Below are 24534 nucleotides of genomic sequence, written 5' to 3'. Positions count from 1 at the left end.
CTTGACACTCTGTTCTCTAACTAGATTAGCATCAAAAAGTGTTTGATTTTTCTTTCGATTTCCTAAGGATTTTAATTACCAATGGAGCCCAACATTTATTAATTTATTTCTTTTACGGGAATAAATACATTGAAACAGGAGCTCAGTTAGTCTGCAAATTTGCAAGTCTTTATGCAGTATCTACTTCCCTTTTCCAACATAGCAATTATGGGGAGCTAAAATCCCAAAGATTTTTTGCATCCCAACCTCTTTTTGTAGTTTCCTTTTCTGACCCCTTGTTTACCATTTTGTTATCTTAACACGTTTGTCCCAACTCTTTAATTTCCTGTTTTGCCCATCCTTCTAACCTGTGTCTTATGCTATAAATCACTGATGACAGAAACAAGCCCTGTACAGAGTGAGGTCCTGGAAATGCTTGATTTTCTGCAGAAATCACTAAGGGAGAAATGTAGAACAGACATAGACATGTGTCAGCTGGAAAGCTTCCTCCTGTGCAAGGCAAATATTTTTGTACGGATTTGCTTTCATGTGCATGTTCCTTGCTGTTGAATTTGGGAGAGGATTGGTTTGGGCCTCAATCTACATAGCTACATAGTCATGTGAACTATCTGTGAATTATATCCTGGTTACCTCTGCAAATCTTCCAACATTTCCATGATTACTGAAACAAACACTTTTGTCTCTTTACTGTCATTTGTGTAGATCTTCCTACCAGCTGAGCAGCCCTCCCTAAATTAAACTGGAGTAATCAGAACTTTTCCTCCTTTTCCTTTCCTTTTTGTTGTTTTCAGGGCATTTATTTTGTCATCAAAGTGGACGACTCTTTTTTTTTTTTTTCCTGATATCTTCAGGCTATTTTTGGAGTGATTCATTGGTCACCCAAGGTATTAATGCTTTAAGCCCAAACAACAGAAATAGAGAGAATGGAACTGGGAAATTTATTTATTTTAAAATTGCAAACTTCATTATTCTTCAGACACACCTTATCAAGAATAATTTTTTCATGGAAAATTTTGCTAAGCACTTCAGCTGCCTGGGGAAGTGGAGTCACCATGCCTGGTGGTGTCCAAGAAAGAGCAGGATTTGGCACTTGGTGCCTCAGGTTGGGCTCAGTCAAGGGTTGGGCTCAATTATCTTGGAGGTAAATTCCAACCCTAATGATTCTGTGATTAACAGATTTGCTTTAGGTGAATGGCAGGGTGTATGTTAGAAATAAATTTTTATTTATGTGCAAAATTATTTAATTCATAATTCAAATTAATTGTAGAGAAAAAGAAACCTCGTGGAACCTTTTATGACTTCACGGCAGCAGCTTAGATGCACATTTGTACATGCAATTATATCTTCAAAGGTTCTTGCTTCATAACCTTTTCAACAGACTGGGGGCTAATTAATTCTTAAGGAATAGTTCTCACATCATGGTTGAAGGTGATCTGTCTTTTTTTGTACTTCAGACTGACTTGTGGTATTATGAAACACTGTATCTGGTTCTTAATAGCCATGTCATACTGCATTAAGTCATATCCTGAAAAGATTGATGCAGTGATTTATCTCATGTCATGTCTTTATGTGTCAGTCAAGGAAGTAGAGCATATACAGATGAATCTTATCTGTAAAAATGGCTTGAATCTGTGGAGCTATAAGAAAAAAAATCACGAAAATCACGGAACTTGAGAAAAACTGCTTTTATACTGAGTATAATCTTTAGAATTATCTGTTAGACTGCCATGTCTTTGATATGATAAATTTGTTTAAATCAGGAGAGTTGGTTATATATGACAAATAAAGAATCCTTGCTAGAAAGAACTGTTAGGGATCCATTTTGAGCAATGAAGAATAGAAATCTTCATAGTAAACTTTGAGGACCTATTGGAGTCTAACATCTTAAAATTTAAGAATGATAGGCAGTTTGCGGGGAACATTCTAGACAAAACTGTATTTTGGTATATTTCTTCTTGATTGATATTGGTGGTATCAATATCAAAAAAGTATTCACAAAGAAATTGGGAGCAAAACCTGAAATCTTTCTTTTAAAATTTCATCTATAAGATAAGCAGTAGACAAAGTTATCTGAGCACAGAAAAATTAGGAACTACCTGTTAGGTCTTAGCTACTTTAAAGGTATAAAAATTCATTTTCTGTTGGTATATAACAAATTTTAGGCCCATTTTCATGGCTAATAAATCCTTTCTTCAATGTGCCTAAGTAAGTATGTGAGCAATAAACACAAAAGGCATTTTTGGTAAGGATGGTTCACATCTATGGATTTATCTTTGGCTCCTAAGCTGAAAGATTTTATGGCAAGTATTCAGTCATATAGGTTCTGTACAGTGTTTGATGGTGCCCATGACTTCCAGCTCCATTGAGAGATTTTGAGGTCTCAGGAAGCTACAACTGCTTAATGCAAATATGTAAAATCGTATTTTATACAAAAATGGCTGTAAGACACTAAAGGTAAAATTAGCTACTAACTTTAATGCCATAGCCTAGATTTTTGAAAGACATTGCTCAGGATGATGTCTTATTTCCAGGTTTTAATGCCATTTCTTCTAGTTATATTTTATTTTTTTCTGTCATTACAGAATTTCTTATGGAATAGCTGCTTCTGTTCGAGGTAAACATATTTTAAATTTTTAATTTTTTTAGCAGATATTCTGAAGACAATAATGGCTGAAGGCATTGATGTCAATGGATCTCCTCTTTAATGTGCCAACCTACTAATTAATTTAACTACTTAACAATAATTTGCAAGGAGCTGGTTATAAATGACTTATATGCCAGACAAAAATCCTGGAATTAATAAAAATAAACTCTTCCCAGGATTTTAGTCTTTAGTATGAAAACAGACTATCATTTATAATAAAAGAAAAATTTCCACATTAGAGGTTGTTAATTTTTATGTATTTCTATGAAAGTAATGTAGTAATAGCACATTTTTCATATTTTCTGTCCCTGTTATTTTCCTGCCCTGGATTTTATGGATATCTTATAATTAGAAGGTCACCCCTGTTTCCATGTTCTATTTTTACATCAAATGTTAATTAATTTCTTTTGCTGAAAGAAACATTAGAAACAATGTTTTAGAACATCTAAGCTACAATAAGGAATGTGTTTTTTAAATACTGTAAGTTTTTGATTTATAAATAAAAGTAAAAGTCACAGTGGTTGATTTTTTGAAGAAAAAATACATGTCATTCCCCTGTTCTTTTACATCTGTAGCTTTTAATTTTCTCTGTCTACTATGGCCAGAAAATATTCAACAGATAAATACTGTTTTAAGTGTAAATCACCAATTTTTTTTCATGATTACTTGAATTTAACTCCCCATGGCAGTTACAGATTTAGATGTACATTTGTCCCATATTAAGACTTTAGAATGACCAATGCATAGAGATTTTTAATGCCACAAAATCAAGATGCATTCAAGAAACACAGGAATCAGTAGATAATAATGAGATCAAAGGCCTGACAAAATAATAAATATTAAATTAAACTAACACAGGACCAAATAAATAAGTGGAAGTATTGTCCATACTCACTCAGTTCTTCGGAAATCAGTAGCAGGTGGGCAGCAATATAGGAACTTCTCTGTGTAGCAGAGGTTGGATGGGGCTTCTGTTCAACATCAGAATGAGGATATTAGAAATAACTTCTAAAATTGCCATAAAAGCATTACTACTTTGTTCTGGCTTTCTTATAATGGGCCTTCATTTTTTCACAGAATAAACATATAAGTCTTAATAACTTTTTTACCACATACTGTGGCACATCAAGTTTGTAATAGCAAAAACTAAAAGTGATTATCTTTATGTGATTTAATGTTTCCTTTTGTTTATTCAGTATGACTTTGATAATGGAGTTTATAAACTACATTGTCTCTTGAGATTCCTACTAGGAAAATCTTATTGCCAGAAAAATAAATCTTATATTATACCCTAAAAGCTGTTACATGATCTATGTTGTTTTTGGTTTTTTGAGGTTTTTAATTTTTTTAAACAAAGATTTGAAAAAAAAGCCCCTTAATTTTGTGATCCTATTAACACTGAATTGCATTTTCCTGGAATTTACCTCAAGAGATGCAATGTTTCATAGCTTCCTGAGTTTATTTTTTTTGATTTCGTACTCAAATACAAATGTGTCACAGAATCAAAGAACAACCACACCCATCCAGGTATTTTAAACTTGGTTTTGTTTGGGTTGAGCTGGTTTGTGTGGTTTATTTTTAATACTACGATAGCAGATTTAACTCCATTTCAGTCTTCATTTTGATGACAGAAAAGCCAATGCAATGTATGGAAAGCTGATGTTTCATTGCTTGAGGAAAATTACGCTACTATTATTGATACTCCTCCTTGGAAGGCCTTTTAGAAAATTCAAGAACAATTATATAATATGCAACTCTTAATGTATAACGAGGAATAGCAAACAAAGCCAAGGGGTGCCACAGTCTGATCATAAAGGCCCAAGAATCTCATTGCCTCCAGTTATGTGAGTTGAACTCAGGATTCTGTTGCCTAACTAATAAAAAAATTTTAAACATTAGAGAATATTGTGCTTTGTGGGCAAGTGTAACAATTTAAGTTGCATGGTTATGGGAGCAAAGGTGAAATAGTTGGAAAATAAAGCATAATGCCTTAACTCTTGCAGTATGTCCATAGCAAGAGACAGACCTTACAGCTCATTAATGCCAGTTAGTCTTCAGTTTAATATATGATCACTTAAGTGGAAGGTAATTTATAATTTTAATTGTAATTTGTAAGTTGTAATTTGCAATTTGTAATTGTAAACTGCAATTTGCTTGATGAAGAAGGAAATATCCTGGAACAAAGGGAGTACCATGATATATTTGACCACTTATTGTTCTTGTATAACTTGTTTCAGTGTTTCAACCACAGTTGAAATTTAAAGCAGAATTTGCCACTGTAACTGGCACTAAAATATTCGTTGATTCTGTACAGCTTAGAGCCTCTAATCTCTGAACTTCAGAGGGTGACAATGATTTTATTGTCTTGCAGACTAATTTATCCTATTCAAAGTCAAGTACATCAGAATATTAAATTTCCTCAGCTCTCTGACATCAACAATTGCATTAGCTAGTTGTTCCTTTGAAGTTGCTCTGAGAGCCTTTGCAAAAAATAAAAAGGGGCAGTAAAATATCTGCTGTTTTCAATTTCAAACTACTTGCCATTCTAATATGTGGAATATTAGCTTTTTCTCTGCTAGTGTGGAAAAAAAAGAATTAATAGAATCTATATGCATACTGCAACAATTGCAATAACTCCATTTTTAAATCACTTTGGATGATTTTTTTTATACTATGAATTAGAAAGAATAAATCCAGTCTCTCTAAAGTAGAAAACTATTCTCCCTATGAACAATTCCAACTTCACGAGTAACTAAACTGTGATTGTAAAGCATGATTGTTTGGACCTTTTTGCTTTTTAAATTTCATTGCCAAAATAATATCTCTGTCTCTATCTCAAATAATCTATTTGTACATAACTTTTCTTTTTAAATTTCTAACCTGTTTGCATTTTCAAACTCAAAGATTTGCAAAATATCACTTAATTAAAAGTGGTATAGGATTAGAAGCCTCAAAATACATAATTTCTAAAGAAGTTTTTTTATTTTTTCCCTCTTTTTGTCCTTTCCCTTAATGTTAACTTCTATTTAACGCTTAGGCATAGAACCACATCATGATTTTTTTGTTAGGTTAAGGAAATAGACAATTGCATGGTAGCTCTGCATGCTCACAACTCTTTTTTGAGGAAAGCTACTCAGTGAGCAGAATAGAGGCAACAAGTAGGTGAAGATATATAAGAATTGCCTTTAGGCTTCCAATATGTTTTTTAGATGATATTCTTACATTTTTAATGTGATCTGACTAAAATACTAGTGAGTTTGTCTCCTGTGTTGTGTTAAATTTAGCCTGAAACCTTTCTACTAAGATCTGGAAGCCATATGGTCTTGTTAGTATTTAAATAAGAGACTTCCCAAGAAAACTCTGATGTGGCAGCACAAGGCTGTTCAGCTTCATTCCCTTCTGTTTTTCTCCAATTAATCCTTGTTTTGAACAAAGGTACTGGCAGTACTTCCTTCAATAACATTTCAATGGAGTTTCAAATAATTTGAGATTTAGACCTGTTGTAGTCTCAGAGGTATTTCTTTCTCTTACTGAGAAGTATTTTAATATGTATTTTAATGGAATCGTGTTGTTTTCTTGATCTTTTGAATTTTTGTTTATTTGCTAATGACCTTAAATCCATGTTGGTGATTGAAATGTGTAAGTGTTGATGAAGGGTTTATCTTTTAGTCACTGTTCTTTGGCAAAATGTTTGTCTGAACATCAAGGAGAGGAGACAATAAAAGGAAGAAAAAACTTGCATGAATTAGGTAGAAATTATTGTAATAATTTTCTATAAATTTAGGTAAAACATGTTTGTATGTTATATGTATTTTACAGCTATCTTTGGTAAAATATTAATAATTTCCTATTAATATTTAAAAGATAAAATCTGACCTCAAAATCTTGCTTGTCAACAGATTCTGTATTTGCTAGCCTAGTTTATAGTATGTGCTTTTCAAAAAACTATGATAAAATGGAGAAACCAATTCAAAAAGACCATAAATTATGGGGAGGGGCAGTGGAAAAGGAGGCATTTTTACATGGAAAATCTGTATCAATTTCAATCTTCTTTTGTTGAAGTAATGACCTTACTAATGACAGACTGATTTGGATGACACTTAGCTTTGAGAAATTAAAATTTCACTTTAGATGTTGCACTTTTTGGCCCAAGAATCAGTCGTGATACTAAAAAAAGAAACTGGGCACATGTTTAGAATAAAACTGCCAAGCCCCTTAGCTCCTGTAGGTTTAAGATTCCTTTGAACCTTTGAAATGCAGCTGACAATTTTGCTTTTTCAATAAATACAGACATATTCAAAGAATTGGATTTGGGGATTTTTTTTACTTTTAAGACTGGCAAAAATTATCTCTTAGTGAGAAAAAATAGAAATTATCAAAGAAATATTAGGATTACATAAGAACCTAATATTTTGCATTTTAGAAACCATCTGTTATTTCAATCAAACATTAATGATTTCAGAGCATGAAAAGAAAGCTGAAGGAGGTGTTTTGATCCTCCAGTTTAAAGATTTCAGATTACTAAATGTAGATGACATCAAATGTCTTAATCCTGTTTTAAAATAGAAATGTACTTTTCAACCACATTGTGATTAGATTAATTGTGATTGCTTTGTTTTCTCTGCCAATTTCCAATGAAAATAAAAGGTATTAAGGGTGATCTCTACGATTTATTTTGAATATTTCTACACTGTGCAACAAATTGAAAAATCACTGGATTTCTAAGAGATCCATTTAGATGAGTAAGTGATTCAGCTTCTGAACTAGGTAAGAAGATTGATCTATTTTCCCAAAAGTCAACCTTACAAACGATCTGCCTCAGTTTTAATGACTCTAAGAGGTTTGATTCTTCTACACTTTTTGAATGAACAGAAGCCTGCAAACCATGACAGCATTTTATGTTTTCTTTTATCTCCTATTACAGGTGTTATTTGCTACCTATCAACTAGTAGCCCCCATTATTTATTTTATTGAAGATATTTTTAAAACAAGCTGAAAAGGAAGGGGATAGTGTCCTTATGATTCAGAGTGGTAAAAAACAGAAGAAAAGGAAAGTAGTTGAAGGCAGATTAGATTACAGCCTCCTCAGAACAGGGAGGCTCCACAGCTGCCCACCCAGCTACTTGCTTATCTCCTATGCTCAGCAGAGCAGGAGGAGAGAATAAGATGGAAAAGCGTGTGGGCAGAGATAAAGAGGAGCTCACTGACCAGTTCTCATCATGAGTAAAACAGACTCATCTTGGGGAAAATTAATTTAATTTGTTTCCAACTAAATTAGATTTAGATGGTGAGGAACAAAGACAAAACCTAAACCAACTTTCAATTACTCCCTCCTCTTCCCAAGACCAACTTCAGGCCCTCATTCCCAACTCTTCTACCTCCTTCCCTTGAGTGGTGCAGGGGAATGGAGAATGAGGTTGTGGTCAGTTTATAAGGGGTTTTCTCTGCCCTTCTTTCCTCTTCAGACTTTTCTCCTGCTCTAGCATAAGTCCTTCCCATGAGCCATGGTTTCCATCAGGACATATCCACCTGCACCAGCATGGTGCCCTGCACAGGCTCCATCACTGACCTCTCCATGGGTCACACTGCAATACCTGCTCTTCCTTGGCTTCTCCAGCTCTGCTCTGCTACTTGGAGCACCTCTCCTCCTCTTCTTTCTCTCACCTCATTTTTGCCTTTTTTTTTTCTTCACATTGAGCAAATAATTACATTAGTTTCTTTCAATGATTTCATTATAAATTAGGACAGAAAGATACAGTATGAAACTCATCTTTCCATGTAAGGAAATAAGAAATTCTGTAATCTTCCCCAGTGACATAGCTTTGGAAACTGAAAATGCATAAAATCATAAAAATACAATAAGGCTATACAGTGAAAAATAATTTACAATTTATTTAGATTAGTCATTTATTTAATGATCCAGACATTTTTGGCACCACTGTTGGCCCTCTGAAGAGATTTGCAGAAATTATTTTGCTCACAGAGCTCTGGCAGGTGAAAAAGTGAAGCCTTGTCTATCAAATTTGACATTTCATGTAATTACTCTTTTAAATGCCATCTTTCCATAAAAAGCATTTCCCAGTTTCTCTTTGTGCTGCATCTACATAGTTTTTGAAAGGCATCCTATGATCTTGTTTAATTTTTGCAAGGGTGATAGGCAGGGAGGCCAGGATATGCCCCCAGTGGTCACTGACATCCATGTGACTGATAAGGACTGGCAAGGCAGCAGCTGCCAGCAGAGAATTGTCTTGGAAAGGCTGGGAACACAAGCATCAACTTAGCTTCAGTGTTTTGTTTTTTTTGGGTGTCCTCTTCTGCCCTCCTTTGGCCCCTCCCAGTGGAAAGATGTTGGGTACTGTCTCTCCAGCTGACTCTTTCCAAATGAAGTGCACATTTCTGAAGCCTTTACAATTTTCTGAGATGATTATTCTATCTACTCTGTTCTTTCTTAAATCAGCCATGTAAGTAAGAAGCCAAACCCAGTATTTAATTAAATCATGTGCATGAGGTTCATTTTCTATTAGATTAGTATTTTTCCCAGTTTTGAGGAGTCTGAATTGTAAGTCTGTATAAGCAATAAGATTTGTCAAATGCTTTCTTTTACCTTCTCACCAGTCATTACTTGAATCAAAATAAAGCAAAAAACCAAATAACCCTTAAAAGGTTGAGTAAATAAAATATCCTAATTGGTGTTTACTCAATTACTGCCTCCAATATTTAAACTTGGAACTAGTTTTTGTATCTAAAAATGTATAAAATTCTAGTGTGTCTGCCACTAATTTATATATTTCTAAATAATTGAGTGCTCTAAAGAATTTAAATTAATATTTTATTTTTCATTTGGTGGTGTTATTATAAGTTTTATGAATTTAATCCTGAAACAACTTAATTATACTACTCTTTAAATATTAAACTGAGTAAGAATGAACAATAGTAAACAGTGAAAAATCATTATAGGGGTATGAAAAAAGGAATTAAAAAGTATAATAATCTCTCAGTTTATGTTTGAAAAATAGACAACACACAATAGACCTTTAAGAGAAAAAAATATAAAAAGGACTTGAGATAATTTTAAGCAGGTTGGGATTTTTAGTAGTCATAGGTCCTCTGCCTGCATTAATTACTTTGCTAATGTCAGCTCATGTGTCTGCCTTTGGATCTCTGAATGATATTCCACAAGGCTTTTTCCTCTATGTCTGCAAGTGGCAATAGTACTCTTTAGAAAGCTACATCACATATTCACAATCCAAAGATCTTTAGCTGCCTTTATAGATTTCCCATTTGCAGTATCAGAGACATTAAAATTGTGGTGAGTTGGGAGATCCTTTCCCAAACAAAATACTTACCTGTCAGAACATAAATACAGAGGAAAACTGATGAAACAATAGCAGTCAAAAGAGTTCACATTTTACTTTTACCAGACTTCCACCAAGAGTGAACTTCTTTTCTATTCAAACTTAGTGCCTTTGCTCTTCTTTCTAACCAACTAATATATTTTAAGTCTCCTCTCTAATAAAAGACTGTTCTTACTGACTTTGATAGCAGGGCTATTGGACCTACTTATGCTGCTGCTATGCCCTCTGCCATGATTGTATTCTGGAATATCTGGTGTGAGAGTAGGAAAACATTTCCCAAAATGTGCTGTCTATTAAAAACTGGAACAAATCATATAGTTTGTTACGTATGCCTAGTGTGATTGAAATCTATTGAGATTCAAATCACTGAAATGCTAAAATGGCATCCTTGATAATGGAGGAATTTACAATAATATATCTATTGGATACTGCTAGCAGGTAATCCAACTTTTAAAATATCTGGTCATATTGTCACTTTATTCACATGATAATATTGTGTATTGTATGGGAAAAGGACAGAGCAATTTATGTTCTTATGTTTAACAAAATACCTTTATTATAGAAAAAATAAAATTTTTCAACCTTAAATATAGGGACTTCCTTTAATCTTTTTTAAAACAGATTACCAATTTTGGTAAATATTATTACAGTGAAATTATAGGATAAGATACTTTTCTGGTTATATTAGAAAATGGAAGATGATTCTTATCCTAAACAAAAACAAGCCATAATTCTGGGAGAAAACCCATGTACTATATGTCAAGATTCAAAATAAATGTGTAGAGATTCAAAATCTGCAGTGCTATATGGCAAACACTTTTAGAATATTAGCTCCCAACTTCCTACAGTCTGATTCATTGTCTTAATTTCAGCTTTAACCTCAATGCTGGAAGTGTTCAGATTCTTTTCTCACAGGAGTTTTCAAAAGTATTAATTAAAATATAATAAAATAAAGTGAGCAGTTGAATGGTTTTTGGAACTACTTTGAATTTTACTACAGAGGGAAGCCTGGCAGGGTGCACACAGTGCATTCCAGGGAAGCAGCAGCAATGTAGGGCAGCTCTGCTCATTCATTTAGCTCCAGGAAGCCATACATCAGAAGGTGTGTCGCTGGAGAAATTTGCCAAAATGATGATTGCTTCTTCTGAGTCAAGGGAATCCAAATCATTTCAAAAACTTTTCACAAAATTGAAGCACTGTGGGGTTCAAACCTGTGGGAGTCCAGGGCTTCCCTCTGGCTGCCCTGGCAGGTCTGGGACCCTGGCAGGGGTCAGGAACCCCCCTGTACAGAGCCCCCTGAGACACTGTCTGTGATCTCTGTCCATGCAAAAGAGTTTTCAATCTTACAGGATGAATTACAAGCTCTGAGTGTTTGATATAAGTAATAATTAAGTGTGGCATGGGTGCAAAAATAAAATTTTAGGATTCTAGATTAGGGGTTCAAAGGGGACAAGATGGAGGAAATTGGGTGTGTCTTGTCCTTTTTCTCCTTCTTCATGCCCTCCATGTTTCACTGTGGTGTTGGCATTTTTCTGTTGGTTTAGGCTGGGGACACACTGTTCAACGTAGGTGACAGATATTGGCACGTTATTGTAAATCCAGCACAGGTAGTTTCTGGTATTTAATGTTTGTACCATCCCACTGAGGGCAGAGCCCCACACGCTGCCCTGCAGGACAGAGCTGCGGCAGGGCAGCAGAACATGTTAGAGATAAACAGAATAAACAACCTTGAAACCAGCACAGACGAATTATGGCTTCTTCTTTGGCAGCGGGGCAGAAAGACAGAGACTTTCTACAGTCTTGGAATCATCAATACCTCAGATTCCAACACGAACCCAGGAGGCCACAATCTGGACTACGATATCTAGACCCCAGTGATGAGGAACATTTGAAAAAGTGGCAGCTGTCTCCTCTGGAATCATGAATTTAGGATGTCCAAAACTGTATCACTTCTCCAAAAAGTGATATTTCTCTGGCTTATATTGGCATATTTCTGTGGAAAATAGGAAAATTTACTTAACCCAAGCAAGGGTTTGGCCTGCTATTGCAGGCCTCATTCAAGCAACTAGTTTTTATCAAAAGTAATGGTAACAAAGAGCTGCCTTCCTAAAACAAAAACTGAAATACCTTAGATAACTGCTTAAAACATCATATGGAAAGCTGTACCTCATGGATGCAAGGATCAAGATAACTCATTATCCTGTTTCTGGGTATGCATTGGCTTAGGAAATTAAATCAATATATACTGTGAGGTTTAAATTACTTTTTTCTTTGCAAATTATTCCAGGTTCTGACAATATTCAGGGTGAAAATTATATTAACAAAAATCTCAGAAAAATCAAAATAAAAATAATAGAAATTAGTATTTTCTGGTTTTAATAGAAAGAGAATAGGAAAGGGAAAAGATGGCCAGAAAAGTTTATGGAAACTTTTCTATCAGGTCTCAATAAATCTGTCCTTTTCTTTTTTGAACATATTTATGCTTCTAATTTTTACATCTTATGATAATAGGTGCAATGTTTACCTATGTGGTGCCTGGGGAAAAAATGTTTTTCTGGCTGGTAGTTTAGAATTACTGCCTGATTGTTTAACTGGGTGTTCCTTGCTCCTTGCCTTGGGAGCCAGTTCATTAGAAACAATTACAGTTCTTCAAAGCAAGTGTGACTTTCTCTGCAGAGGAACTATTTTGGACATGTACTGGATTTCTTTCTGTAAGATTTTGGGATTTTTTTTTTTATCTTGGATGCTCTAACTCCCACTGCTATGAGAATTGTCTCTAAACTATTTTTAGGAAGAAAAGGGTAAAATGTGAAATTTTTTTGAGAATTCCAAGTGTCTGTGTTTTTTTCCAACTGGTTTGCATTTTGTTATTTTTCCTTTTAGGCTGAGATGTGCCTGTCTCAATTATTGCCCAGAAAATCTCACTAATGGCATGCGTTAGAATATTCACTTAACTTGAAAAATATTACATTTGAGTATGTGTACATTGATGAGGATTCTTTTATCGTATATGCTTATACGTATAATTTTTCTCCCTTTGTTTTCTACTCCCTGTGGAGCAGCCTAGTAATTTCTCCCTCAATATGTTAAAACACAAGATTTTTTTTGTTATAATTTTGTTATATTTTGGATAAAGCTCTGAAGAAAAACAAGACGTCCTTCAGCAAGGCTATCTTAGGTGACAAAGAGGTGCTAAAAAAGCATTCCATATGTATACAAATGTATTTAAGCACAGAATTGCATGTTTGATATGTTTTTGTTGTAATTTTTTTGTTTTCTTTCTGAAGATACTGAGTTTCACCTCATCTCAAGAATAGATCCTGAATACAAAAATAGCACTTTTCATCTAGGAAGGAAGATGCCTATAAAAGCTAAGACAGCCAGAGGATAATGTTAGATCTCTTATTTTTTTCTTTTTTGTATTTTTGCATAGAAAAGTTACTGTAATCTGAGCCAATTATTTATCTTTCCTTTTTCTATTATCCTTAATAAATAAACATATCTCTATCCCAGTTGCTTTTCAGCTCTATCTTCAACAGTAGATATTCTTGAAAAAACGTTTATTTTAATTCATATAACTTCAGAATTAATTCTGGTTTCTTCTTAATATTTCTGTTAGTTTCTTCTTAGATTTGCTTTAGATGAACTAAATCTTCTAACACTCTGGAGCAAGAGAGACCAACCTAAAAATATATCTGGCATTTTGCCTCGATTTTTTTCTAACAGTTTCCAAAAGAAACAATATATAACCTGGGGAAGTTATCCATGTGCTGAATTGCTTTAGGAGATTCTCTTTTATCACTTAAAGTGCTCAGTGAATTTTACTTCATGTTGCAGTTAAGGACTGTAGCACAGGGATCTGATTCATTTTTGAAGATATTTTCTCATTTTCTGTCTCATGAAGGCAGGAATGACTCTTTCTTTGACCTTTACTTGGTATGTTTAAAGCTCAGTTGTAGAAGAGTTTGCAGAGGGTGTTTTGTTTTGTTTTTTGAAGTGGGCAAGTAAAAATATTAGTAGTGATATCCCAAAAAACAGATGCTTTCATAACATCCACTGTATTGCAGTAAGTCAAATGCAAATTAGCGTTATGGAAATATCTCCATTTGGAGATGAGTATGGAAGAAACCACACATCTAACAATGGATGACTTTTTCTTCCTTGTCCTACCTATCTTTGGCTTTTGACAGTATTGATAGATACCTTTAACATCCTACTTCTTTAATGGTTTAGGATAATTCACATATGACTTTCCTTTTAATGAACTGAGATAAATCATTCACTCTTTCATTTTCTGATCCTATTTTTGCAGTCCCCCTCCCCTTCCTTCCCCACTCGGATATTATTCTCAGAAAAATAAAGTCTCTTGATAATAAAGGACGCAAAGATTGTTTTTTAATTCTTCAGTAAAAGTTGTTTTCCTGAAACAAGCCTTTTCTTAGCCAGTGGCATCCTTAACTGCTCCTTTGTCATGGTTTCATCTGGGATAGTATAAATTTCTGGGAGGGGATCTTATCAATACCTACAAATATCCTAAGGGCAGGTGTCAAGAGAATCAGGTCACAATTTTTTCAATGATGCCCAGTGACTGGACAAGGGCCAGCAGGAACAAACTTATTCAGGGGAAATTCCATACAAATATGAGGAAAACTTCTTTACTTGGAGGATGACATAGCACTAAAACAGGTTGCACAGAACCTTCTCTGGGGGTATTCCAAACCTGACTGTTCACAGTCCTGTGCCACCTGCTCTAGATCCACTTGCTTCAGTAGTGGGATTGGACTTAGGTGGTCTCCAGAGGCCCCTTCCAACCCCAAATATTCTGTGATAATATGAAGATTTATTTATCTATTTACATGTTCAAATTATTAAATTTAAATTGTTTTTATTTCAAACCACAAAGTTTTGTCACTTTTACCCTTCCAATTCCCTTTTCCTCCTCTCCTGAGGGGAGGAGTGAGCTGTGTGGGGCTTAGTGGCTGTCTGGGGTTAAACCACAGCAGAAACCATAGGTCACGAAGAATTTTTCTTTGGAAAGGGAAGATTTAGTTGCAAGAATGGAAAATAAAACCTTGTGGATAGAAGATGAGAATGCAAGTGATAGATGAGGTGATAAAGCAGGGAACAGGAGAGATTAACAGGTTTAGCTCTCTTCAATAGATAGAAAATTCTTAAAGTATCTCCATTTCTTGTCAAAACAAACCCTAAACTCCTGTCTTTTTCAGTTGGTAGCACTAAGTCTCTTCATCAATGTGGCTAAAAATTTTGAAATAAAGAAAATAAAGAAGATTAAAAAGAAAGATTCAGGCACCAAAAATTTCTATTTTATGTGTCTTCATTATTTAACAATTGTTTCTTCTGTTTATTTCTTGGTCTCACACACAGAAAAATGCACCTGTTTTGACAGTTATTAGTTAAACTTGATGTAAAGACATTGCACATTTCCAATATTTTATTTTTCTCATTTTGCTCACAAAGATTTGGCATTTACAGCTGCTCTTACACTTCCCCAGGGGATTCTGACGAAAAACCTGACTCAGGAACAGATTGGCACAGGGCAAAGTCCTGGTGTCAGCTCTCTACTAATTAGGTAAATGTACACTGGAGGTTACATTTACACTATCCATTTGTATCAGTATCTCAGATTTAACAGTGTAGTCACTATGTCTCATAGCTTCTTCAAAAGCAATTATTTTGACAATTATTAGGAGATGTTATAAATAATTCAGGACATAACGATGCAAAATAAACCCATTAAGACAAAAGGCCTAGGGCAGAAAAGCCTGGCTCTCAAGAAGTCATGAACAAAACAGTTTTCTTGAAGACCAAGTTTCCTACCAAATATCTGTGCATAAGAAAGGCCAAAACAGGTCACAAAATGTGAAACATTATCATTCTTACATTTTAACTCCCATGCTTAACACTTACCTAATGCAAATAAGGGAACTGAAATTTCTTTAAAAACAACAACAAAAAAAAAAAAACAGAAATGTTGTATTGAAAAATGTCAGGTAAATTTGACAATGTTACCATATCGAGACTGAAGACTCCACAAAGATGGGAAGAAGGGCTGGAGGAGGCCTGGGCTGCCCTCAGAACAGAGGTATTCAGTGTAACTCCACAATATGTAGCAGAGAGTGACAGTTTCCTGGATATATGTGGAGAGATCATTTAAATATTTTTTTCCAGTTGCTTTAGGCTGTTGATTTTTAAATCTTCAAATATAGATAATGAAGCTCAGGGGGATAAGCAGCACCTGCACACTGCATTGTTTTCTTTCAAAGCATCTTATGTGGTGATCACGTCAGGCTGTATTTAGTTCATAATTTGTAAGGATTCCGAGTAAAACAGTAAGGTTGTGTACAATGCATCACACAAGAAAACTATTCTAGGTGGAATCTGCTAAAATAAAGAGCATGATTGTTTACATGTTTTAGGAAGCTTATTTGGTACAATAAGGTTGAGTAATACACTTAAAATATGTTTTAATTATTTGAAAAATTGTCTGATTAATGTAATAGCCTAGGCTTAATGATATGTATAAGATGCACAGTTGTTTCCATTATGCCTGAAAAATCCTTGTAGCCAAAATATTATCATATGCTTTTCTTTCCTTTCCTATTTTTATGAATAAGCTTGTGTTGTTGCAATCCATCTGTGCCTCTTGGATACTGTCCAAAGGCTTTCCATGCTCCATTGCCAATACCTATATATCCTATCATAGAATTAAGTAAGTGGACAGATACAGATATCTATAAATATGTGACATTCTTCCATTAAAATTATACATTGAAGAGATAAATCACCAAAGACTAGCAAGGCATGACTTCTAAAAAAACCACAAACCAACACAGTACAACAATTTATCCTGCTTTAAGGTACAAAAAAAACCTGGTATAGCACTTTCTAGAAAGATATTAAAAAGGCTGACTTTACTACAATTTATCAATTTTGTATTGTCAAAAGGAGATGAGAAGTTCTGAGCAATTCTGATCAAGAATGATTAATTTAGTAGTATTTAATTGTACATTTAGAATGGAGTTGCTAATTGGATTATTTGACTTTCTGAGCCTTAGTACCCATCATCAATTCTTCATGCTGAATGTTAAATATTGGATAAATCATTTGATTCTCTCTACCAAAAAAAAAAAAGAAAAGTGAAAATGATTGTTTTTAAATTACATGTCACCAACAGTGTAAAATAGATGTGTATCTTTGCTCATAACTGCTAGTACTTAACATCTCATAGCTTGCCAGGTTTTTTTCAGCATATCTCCAGACAAAGGAAGTACAAGAAGGTGTCTGAGTCCTGCCAGTGGGTATTTTTCAAAAGTTAATTTTGTCTGGACAACCCAGTTGCCTGTTTTAGTGAGACGACTGGTTTTGTGGACAAGGACACAGAGCAGGATATTACATGTTGCACTGGGTTGACCTTGGCTGTATGCTAGGCACCAACCAAAACTGCTCTAACTCTCACATCTGCAGGTGGACAGGGGAGAGAAAATGAGATAAAAGGTTCATGAGCTGAGACAAGGACAGAGAAAGCTCATTCACCAAATACTCTCACAGGCAAAACAGACTCAATTTGAGGGTATTGATTCACTTTATTTCTAAAAAATCAGAGCAGAATAATAAGAAATAAATCTTAAAACCACCTTCTCCCCACCTCTACCATTCAGAAATGGGCTGAAGAAAACCCTGTGAAGGTGAGCAAAGCAAGGGGGAACTCTTGCAGCTGGGATGGACTAAGGTCATGTAACAATAGGATCAGGGTGCTGACACAGCACTGTGTCCAGTTTTGGGCTTCTCATTACAAGAAAAAAGCAGAAATATGGGAACAAGCCTTTTGGAGGACCACTAAGATTATTATAGGGCTGGAGCACATGGCATATGTGGAGACTAAAATAGTTGAGTTTTTCCATTCTCAAGTAAAGACAAAGGGCAATCCAACTGCTGTATTCATTCTGTCTAATAAAGAGAGCAAATTCCAACTTTGAAGAAAAAAACACTGTAAGAGAAACAAAGTAATCTTTTACTGTTTAAAATCCCTGTATTCTAGCAAATATCTGGATCAGTGGTCAAAAATCTATTAAAATTAACAGGATTAATCTAATGGTCTTTTGTTAGTTTAAAGTGTAATTAATACAAAATAAGCTTGATTCTGGAGAGATTTTTAAAAGGAAATAAAGTATCTTATGCCTCATTTTATCATAGGAGAGTATGAGCTATACACACTTCACTGTCACAAAGGCATGTGCTACTAAATTTAAGGGACCTCAGCCTTTATTTCTCTGGACTCAAGTATTCTATTTTGGTTGGAAAAAAAGTGTCACAACTGTCCAGCAGGTCTCAGAGGGTTAGTTTAGAAGCATCAAAAAATGTTTTCATTTAAATTCATGATCTGGGCTTATTCAACCTATGCTTGAACACTTTTTCATCCTTAATCTCATAAGAATTTCTTGTAGGAACATTTTCTCAGTTGGTAGGCTTTAGTAAATGAAAAATATATTTATAACTTCAGGAACACCAGTTCATGGACTATGGAGGAATAGCCTAAAAAAAATGATATTTTTAAAGCAAATTTTAAAAGTTTAAGAAAGATTTTTTTTTTTTTTTTTTACTTTGGTAATAATTGGAAAAATTAAACTCCACATTCATTCCATAATGAAACTGATTTTGGGTCTTTTTCTCAAATAAATAGAGCTGAAAACTGACTAGGGTTACATTTTCAAATTGATTCACAAAAACCTCTGAACTAAAGAAATTTCTTGGATAGTTTTTAGTGTGGGGGTGTGCACAGCTGACACACAAAATTTTACAGCTGCATGTTACTCTTATGCAGAGATGGATTTCTGCATGTGCAATAAAATCATAAATGACAAGTGAGCTTAGTTGTCCTTCCATGGAAGTGATGTTTATTCTTAATTCTGCTGTGAAGGTGGTAAATAATTTAATTTACATAGATATAAAATTATGAACATGACCTCAAAAATTAATGTTTTTCTAAACTAGATATTAATTATGTCAAGAGAGATTTTTCAATTAACACAAATAGGTGTTGGATTTTGGGCCCTGAAGAAAGCTTTGTATTTGATATAGGATTTATACCCCTATAAATCTGGAAAACAGAAAGGGAATGTATATCATATGGATTCAAACAACGACTTCAAATAAAGCTTGAAGCATTACTTTATTTATTGCTGCTGATAAAGTGTTTTTGCAAGAAACTGGCATTTGTTTGCATATTTCTTAGCAGCATGAGCAGGTTCCAAAATTATGAATTAAAATTCATGTCAACCTGTATTCATGCATTGCAAAATATTAAGGGGAAAACATATTCAAATTTGGCTAGACTAGGTCAAGTACTGATTTGAGTGTGTAATGTCATTTGCAATGCAAGTGATAAATAGGAATGGGATACTAAAAGAACTATTCAGACAGTTATGGTTGCAAAATTTGAATTTCTGTTATAAGATTGTCCATATTTGTTGGTATTTAAAATCAGGGAAAAATTGAGCATTATGCTAGAAAGAATCCTGTCAACGCCTAGTTGGAATTTTCATGAACTTCATCTGAAGAAGTATTTGATTTCTGTAATAAAACCTCTGATAAGAACATTAACTTCTCAGTAATTACAATGAGGGACTCAGGCTTCTGGGTTTCCTGGAGTTTCTGCTCATGTCATGCTGGGACATTTCTCAGGCAATGTGATACCCTCTCCATTTTCCCAAATTGCAGCTCCGAGCTTGATGAAGACATTGCACGATAAATGTGGCTTCCCACAGGAGCTGGTGCTGAACATCAGATACGAGAAAAGTTCTTCCTGAGCACCACTTCCATGACCTCTTACTTATAGAGAAGGGAGTCTCCATTGTTCTTGTGAGATTTGCTGTCTCTGACTTTCTGTAGTCAATGTGCAACTGGTTTTGAGTCTTCAAGTCCATGGTAGAAAGACAGGGGTGGCAGCCAGAGAAGTGATAGCAGGATTATTGATCCACAGTGAATGCCAGAAATGTTTATTAGCTTCTATCTGTCTTCATTTATTGCAGTCTCCGAAAGTGTGTTGGAGCATTTGCTGCAATTTGAAAACTTTCAGAGTGCTCTGCGAGAGCAGCAGCAGCAGCTCTCATTGTTTTCCATGTATTTTAAATTGCCACCTGCAATTTAAAATAAGTATTAGAAACTTATAGGAAAGTAATAACAATGAGAAGGAATAAAACATTTAAAAGGTTTAGAAATAAAAATAATGCAATTTCACATGGAGAAAATAAAAAAGCTACTCTTGTGGCAGCAAAACGACTCAATTAAACAAAAAAGTCTAATTTATATATCTCAGAACTTATATTCTTCCACAGATTTTCAGTAAAATTACTGGGAAAAAAAAAAGTCAAATATTGTTTAAAATAGCTGTTAAGAATAAGAGACAGGACTGCAAAGAAAGCAGAAAGTTGACAGGTATTCCAGTTATTAAAATTTTTTGATCCGTGAGCCTCTATACTTCCACAGGAGTGAATTTTATACCAGTCATGCATGTTTTACTCTTAAAAATCCCAGAAAATGGCATTTTGATATGAAGATGACAATTTCATTTGGCAACTGCTAAATTCAGAACATAATTTATTAAGTACTATTTTCCTTTGCCTTTATCTAGTGTTTCTTATGTGTATTTACAAACCAATAAATTACAACACATAAAAATAAATCAAAGCAGATATTTATGGTTTACTGGAAAACGAAAAGCTCCACAGCAAGTCTATACAAGAAGACCTTAACTTCTGACACTGTAGTAAGAAAGATTTTAGAATGCATCCTATATTAATTTTTAAACTTTGGAAAATTAAAAGCAGATGTAGGAATTTCTGTTTCCTAAAATAATAAAAAAAAAATTTTAAAAAAGCATCTGTAACTCTATATTGCTATAATCATTTTATATAACATCCCACAATGCTGGTTTTTTTACTTCAGTTTTTTCTTTGTTTCTATGTTTTTCTTTTCTTGTACTATGATGTCCTTGTTACACATCTAATTAAAATTTAGTTCTAGATAGGTTTATTTCCTTTATCTTTTAAGTCAACTTCAGTGCATACCATATTAGGCCAGTAAGGAATTATCTTAAAAAGTGGGAATAGGAATTATGTAAAAAAAAATTGGCTATATTATAATGAAAATTTAAATGAGTAATACCTGTTGTCTTCAGAAAATATCTCCTTGTTCACATTACAAAGAAGAAAAGACTTCAAATAAAAATAGGTTTTCAAATAAATGATTTTAAATTGTATAGCCTTCCATAGGATTTGTAATTCAGTTGCCTTTGCATACCTTTTTTTTGACTCAGGCTCATTTTCCAACCTGGAGAACACTTCCTATAGTGTATCATTCTGATAATTCACCACAACCTTCTTTCCAGGAGAAAATCTGAGAGCACCCTTTGGGAAATAGAATAAAATTTGAGAGAATGGCCTGAAGAGGAATGTGAAAACAAAGCTAATCATACTTCAATCCTCATAAGACAGAGTAGAATCTTTCAGCCTTTTTTATAGTTATTAAAATAATTTCATACATTGCCTTTAGCCAAATTAAACAGGGCTTTCTGAGGTAAAATTATAAAAAAGTATGATTTAGTTTTCTTAAAAAATGTATCTATATCTACTTTTCTGTAGACATTTTCTCAAGGAAACAAACAGTATTAAATCAAACAACCCAGGGAATCCTAAACACTGCTTTGTAAAGCTTAGAGAAAAGGCAGAAAAGTATCTTTTTATTCCAGATGTGCACAAAAAAGACAGGAAAACTGAATCATTCCTGTTGTCTACCCATTTTATCCATTTTTTTTCCCTTGGTGCATGATGCACAAAGGACTTATGTAAATTACAGACATTCCCAGAGGATGGGGTGAGTCTAGACAGCAAAAATCCAGCCCTGGGAGTTTCTGTGCTAATAAGTATTTGATGCCTCCCAGACTTTCTAATGCAGTAGGCTATTAGGTATTTAACTAAATTAAATAATTTTTTGTTTTGGGAGTTTGTTCATTTGCCTGATGAAATATTTTCTTCTGTTGAAGGATAGAAGGAACAAACCTTTTTTTTTTTGTTTGTTTGGTTGTTTGGTTTACTTTTTTCTTTTTTTCTTTTTTTTTTTTTTATGGGATGTTAAAAATTCTCTTCAAGTTGAATTTTGATGTCAGTTTGCATTAAAAATGTGAATTTTATTTATCAGAATGGTTTGAATTTACTGTGTAATCTTTCCATGAAATTCAGAATACCATGTTATAAAATCCTGCAAGTGCATGGGGATTAGATTTAGTCATCCACCTTCACTGGGTTGCTAGTGGTGACAAAGGAGGAGGAAAGACCACAGCTGGTACAGGCTGAGTTTAGTTTAAATTTCCTTAACATTTTCTTTTATTGAGGCAGTAAATACTGTTAGTATTCAACTCTACAAAAATATTAAAAAGAAAAATCTCCAACCAGAAACATACAATAGATAAACATATTATAACATAGATGTCTTTGGATAAATATGTTTGTAAACTCAGGTCATATTTTATAAGCCTGTAAATGGTATTCCATTTTAAATAAGGATAAAACCTTTGTTTGAGGTAGCCTACCATACCAATGCTATCTCATACCTTACTGATTTTTATAAAGAAATAAAAATGTGTGCTAAGAGCTGATGAGTCACTGTCTGGATGTGTTTGATGTTCCATTGGCTTAGATTTAATGGGAGAATGGGGAAATAAGGTAAATACAGTGATTGACATTTCAGTGATAAAATATATCTACTTACAGCTATTTTCAATTAGTTTTCAGAAGTGAAGTTCTATTCTGTATAAACATATGTGTTCTGAAGTATATATGGAGTATTTAATTAGCTATCTTTCAATATCTTTCTCAAACAGATTTCACAGAGTCTTTAGCAGTGCTTCACCTTTTTTTTTAAGATTGTTTTTGAACATTGATATTTTTATCCCAGTTTGTACCATACCGCATTCTTTTCCTCTGTGCTCTGATTGGACTAGCAATTTGTTCAAATGATCCAAATGAGTGCAGAAAACACCAGTAAACAAATGATTGAAATGGATTTTCACATAGGATCAAATAAAATTCCAGGAAATGTATGTTATTAAGCAGTGTATTCTGTTGTATAAAAGCAGTGGGTTTTTTTGTTTTGTTTTAAGGCAAGTGAGAAACTTCAATTATTCTTTATTTTTAAGGGAAAACAAAGATTAACATCTTTCAGAGGGGGATATCTACGGAGGAAATACCCGAGGTGTCAGAAGAAAGAAGTACTCAAGGCATCAAAAGAAAATGACTCATGAATATATGAAGTATACATCCTGCAGGTCAAGAGGCTCCTGAGGTTTACTAAAACGTGCACATTACAAAACCTTTTACAGTTCATTCACTAAATTTATAGCAATAATGAAAAATTCAAACAAAGCAATAAGCTTTAGAGAACACACTGTCTTCAAGATGGTTATTTATGGTGTGACGTTCCCCCAAGCAGGCCTCAATAATAAATATTTTTAGATTTTCTCATTAAAAGTGTTTGCATGGGGGTTGTCTGTCTTTTTAAATTGCTTTTGGGTTTGTGTCATTTTAATTTTGCTATTTGTACAATTTCATATCTGAATCCAGGCATTTAAACTGTGGAATTAGAAGAACCATGTTATTAATTTGCTTGTTTTCTTGTAATGTCAATTACTGGAGCTGCTGGGCTTGCAGGAAGCATAAGATTTCTTTGAAGCTATATTTGTATTATTTTAAGAGATTTTTTATTTCTACCATATAATGGAAATGCAATACTATAATGAATATAGTAATCATTTTGTATGATTTGTTTTGCTTTATGACTCTTGCAAGTAAAGTATGTCAAGAAGTCATATTAATACAATAATTTGGAACCTAATGTGACCTGAGAGGGGAAAAGCATTTTTTTTAAGATCATTATGATACTCTTATTCTCCTAGACTTCTAAATCTTCTATTCTTTATCTTATTAATATTAATTACATATGTAACTAAGATAATTTAGGAAATGTGACCTATAAATAAGAACTTTTCCAGAGCTGCCTTAGAAATACCAATGATCTTTTCTGTTATTACTTTGAAAGAAATAAAACTTTGTTAAGTATTATTTCGAGGAGGGATGTTTATAAAAATTCCCAATTCTTATAACACTTTATTGACAAAACTCCAAAATTATTTCGTACTTCAAAGTTCAACATTGCACTTTTCAAGACAAAACCAGTATTTCTACTTTTACAAGTTTGATTTACATAACTAATACCTCAATATACCTCAAGTTATTTCTGATCTGGTACATGATAAATTTCAAGTTTAATAATGTTGATGTTTTTTCTTTTTTTTTTTTTTTGCTAAAGATAAATTTTAATGAGATTTTATTGCTTAAGAAACTTTTGATCTTATCATACTTCTAAAAAAAATCTAAATCTCCTAAAAATAATTATCAGCCAGAAATTGTAGATAGCTTATAAGAAATAGGTATATTTCCTTTAAGATCTTATCATCTTTTA

This window comes from Taeniopygia guttata, chromosome 1, assembly GCF_048771995.1.
Source record: "Taeniopygia guttata chromosome 1, bTaeGut7.mat, whole genome shotgun sequence".
Taxonomy (NCBI): Eukaryota; Metazoa; Chordata; class Aves; order Passeriformes; family Estrildidae; genus Taeniopygia; species Taeniopygia guttata.
The sequence above is the reverse complement of the archived record's forward strand: the minus strand, read 5'-3'. Positions refer to the sequence as shown.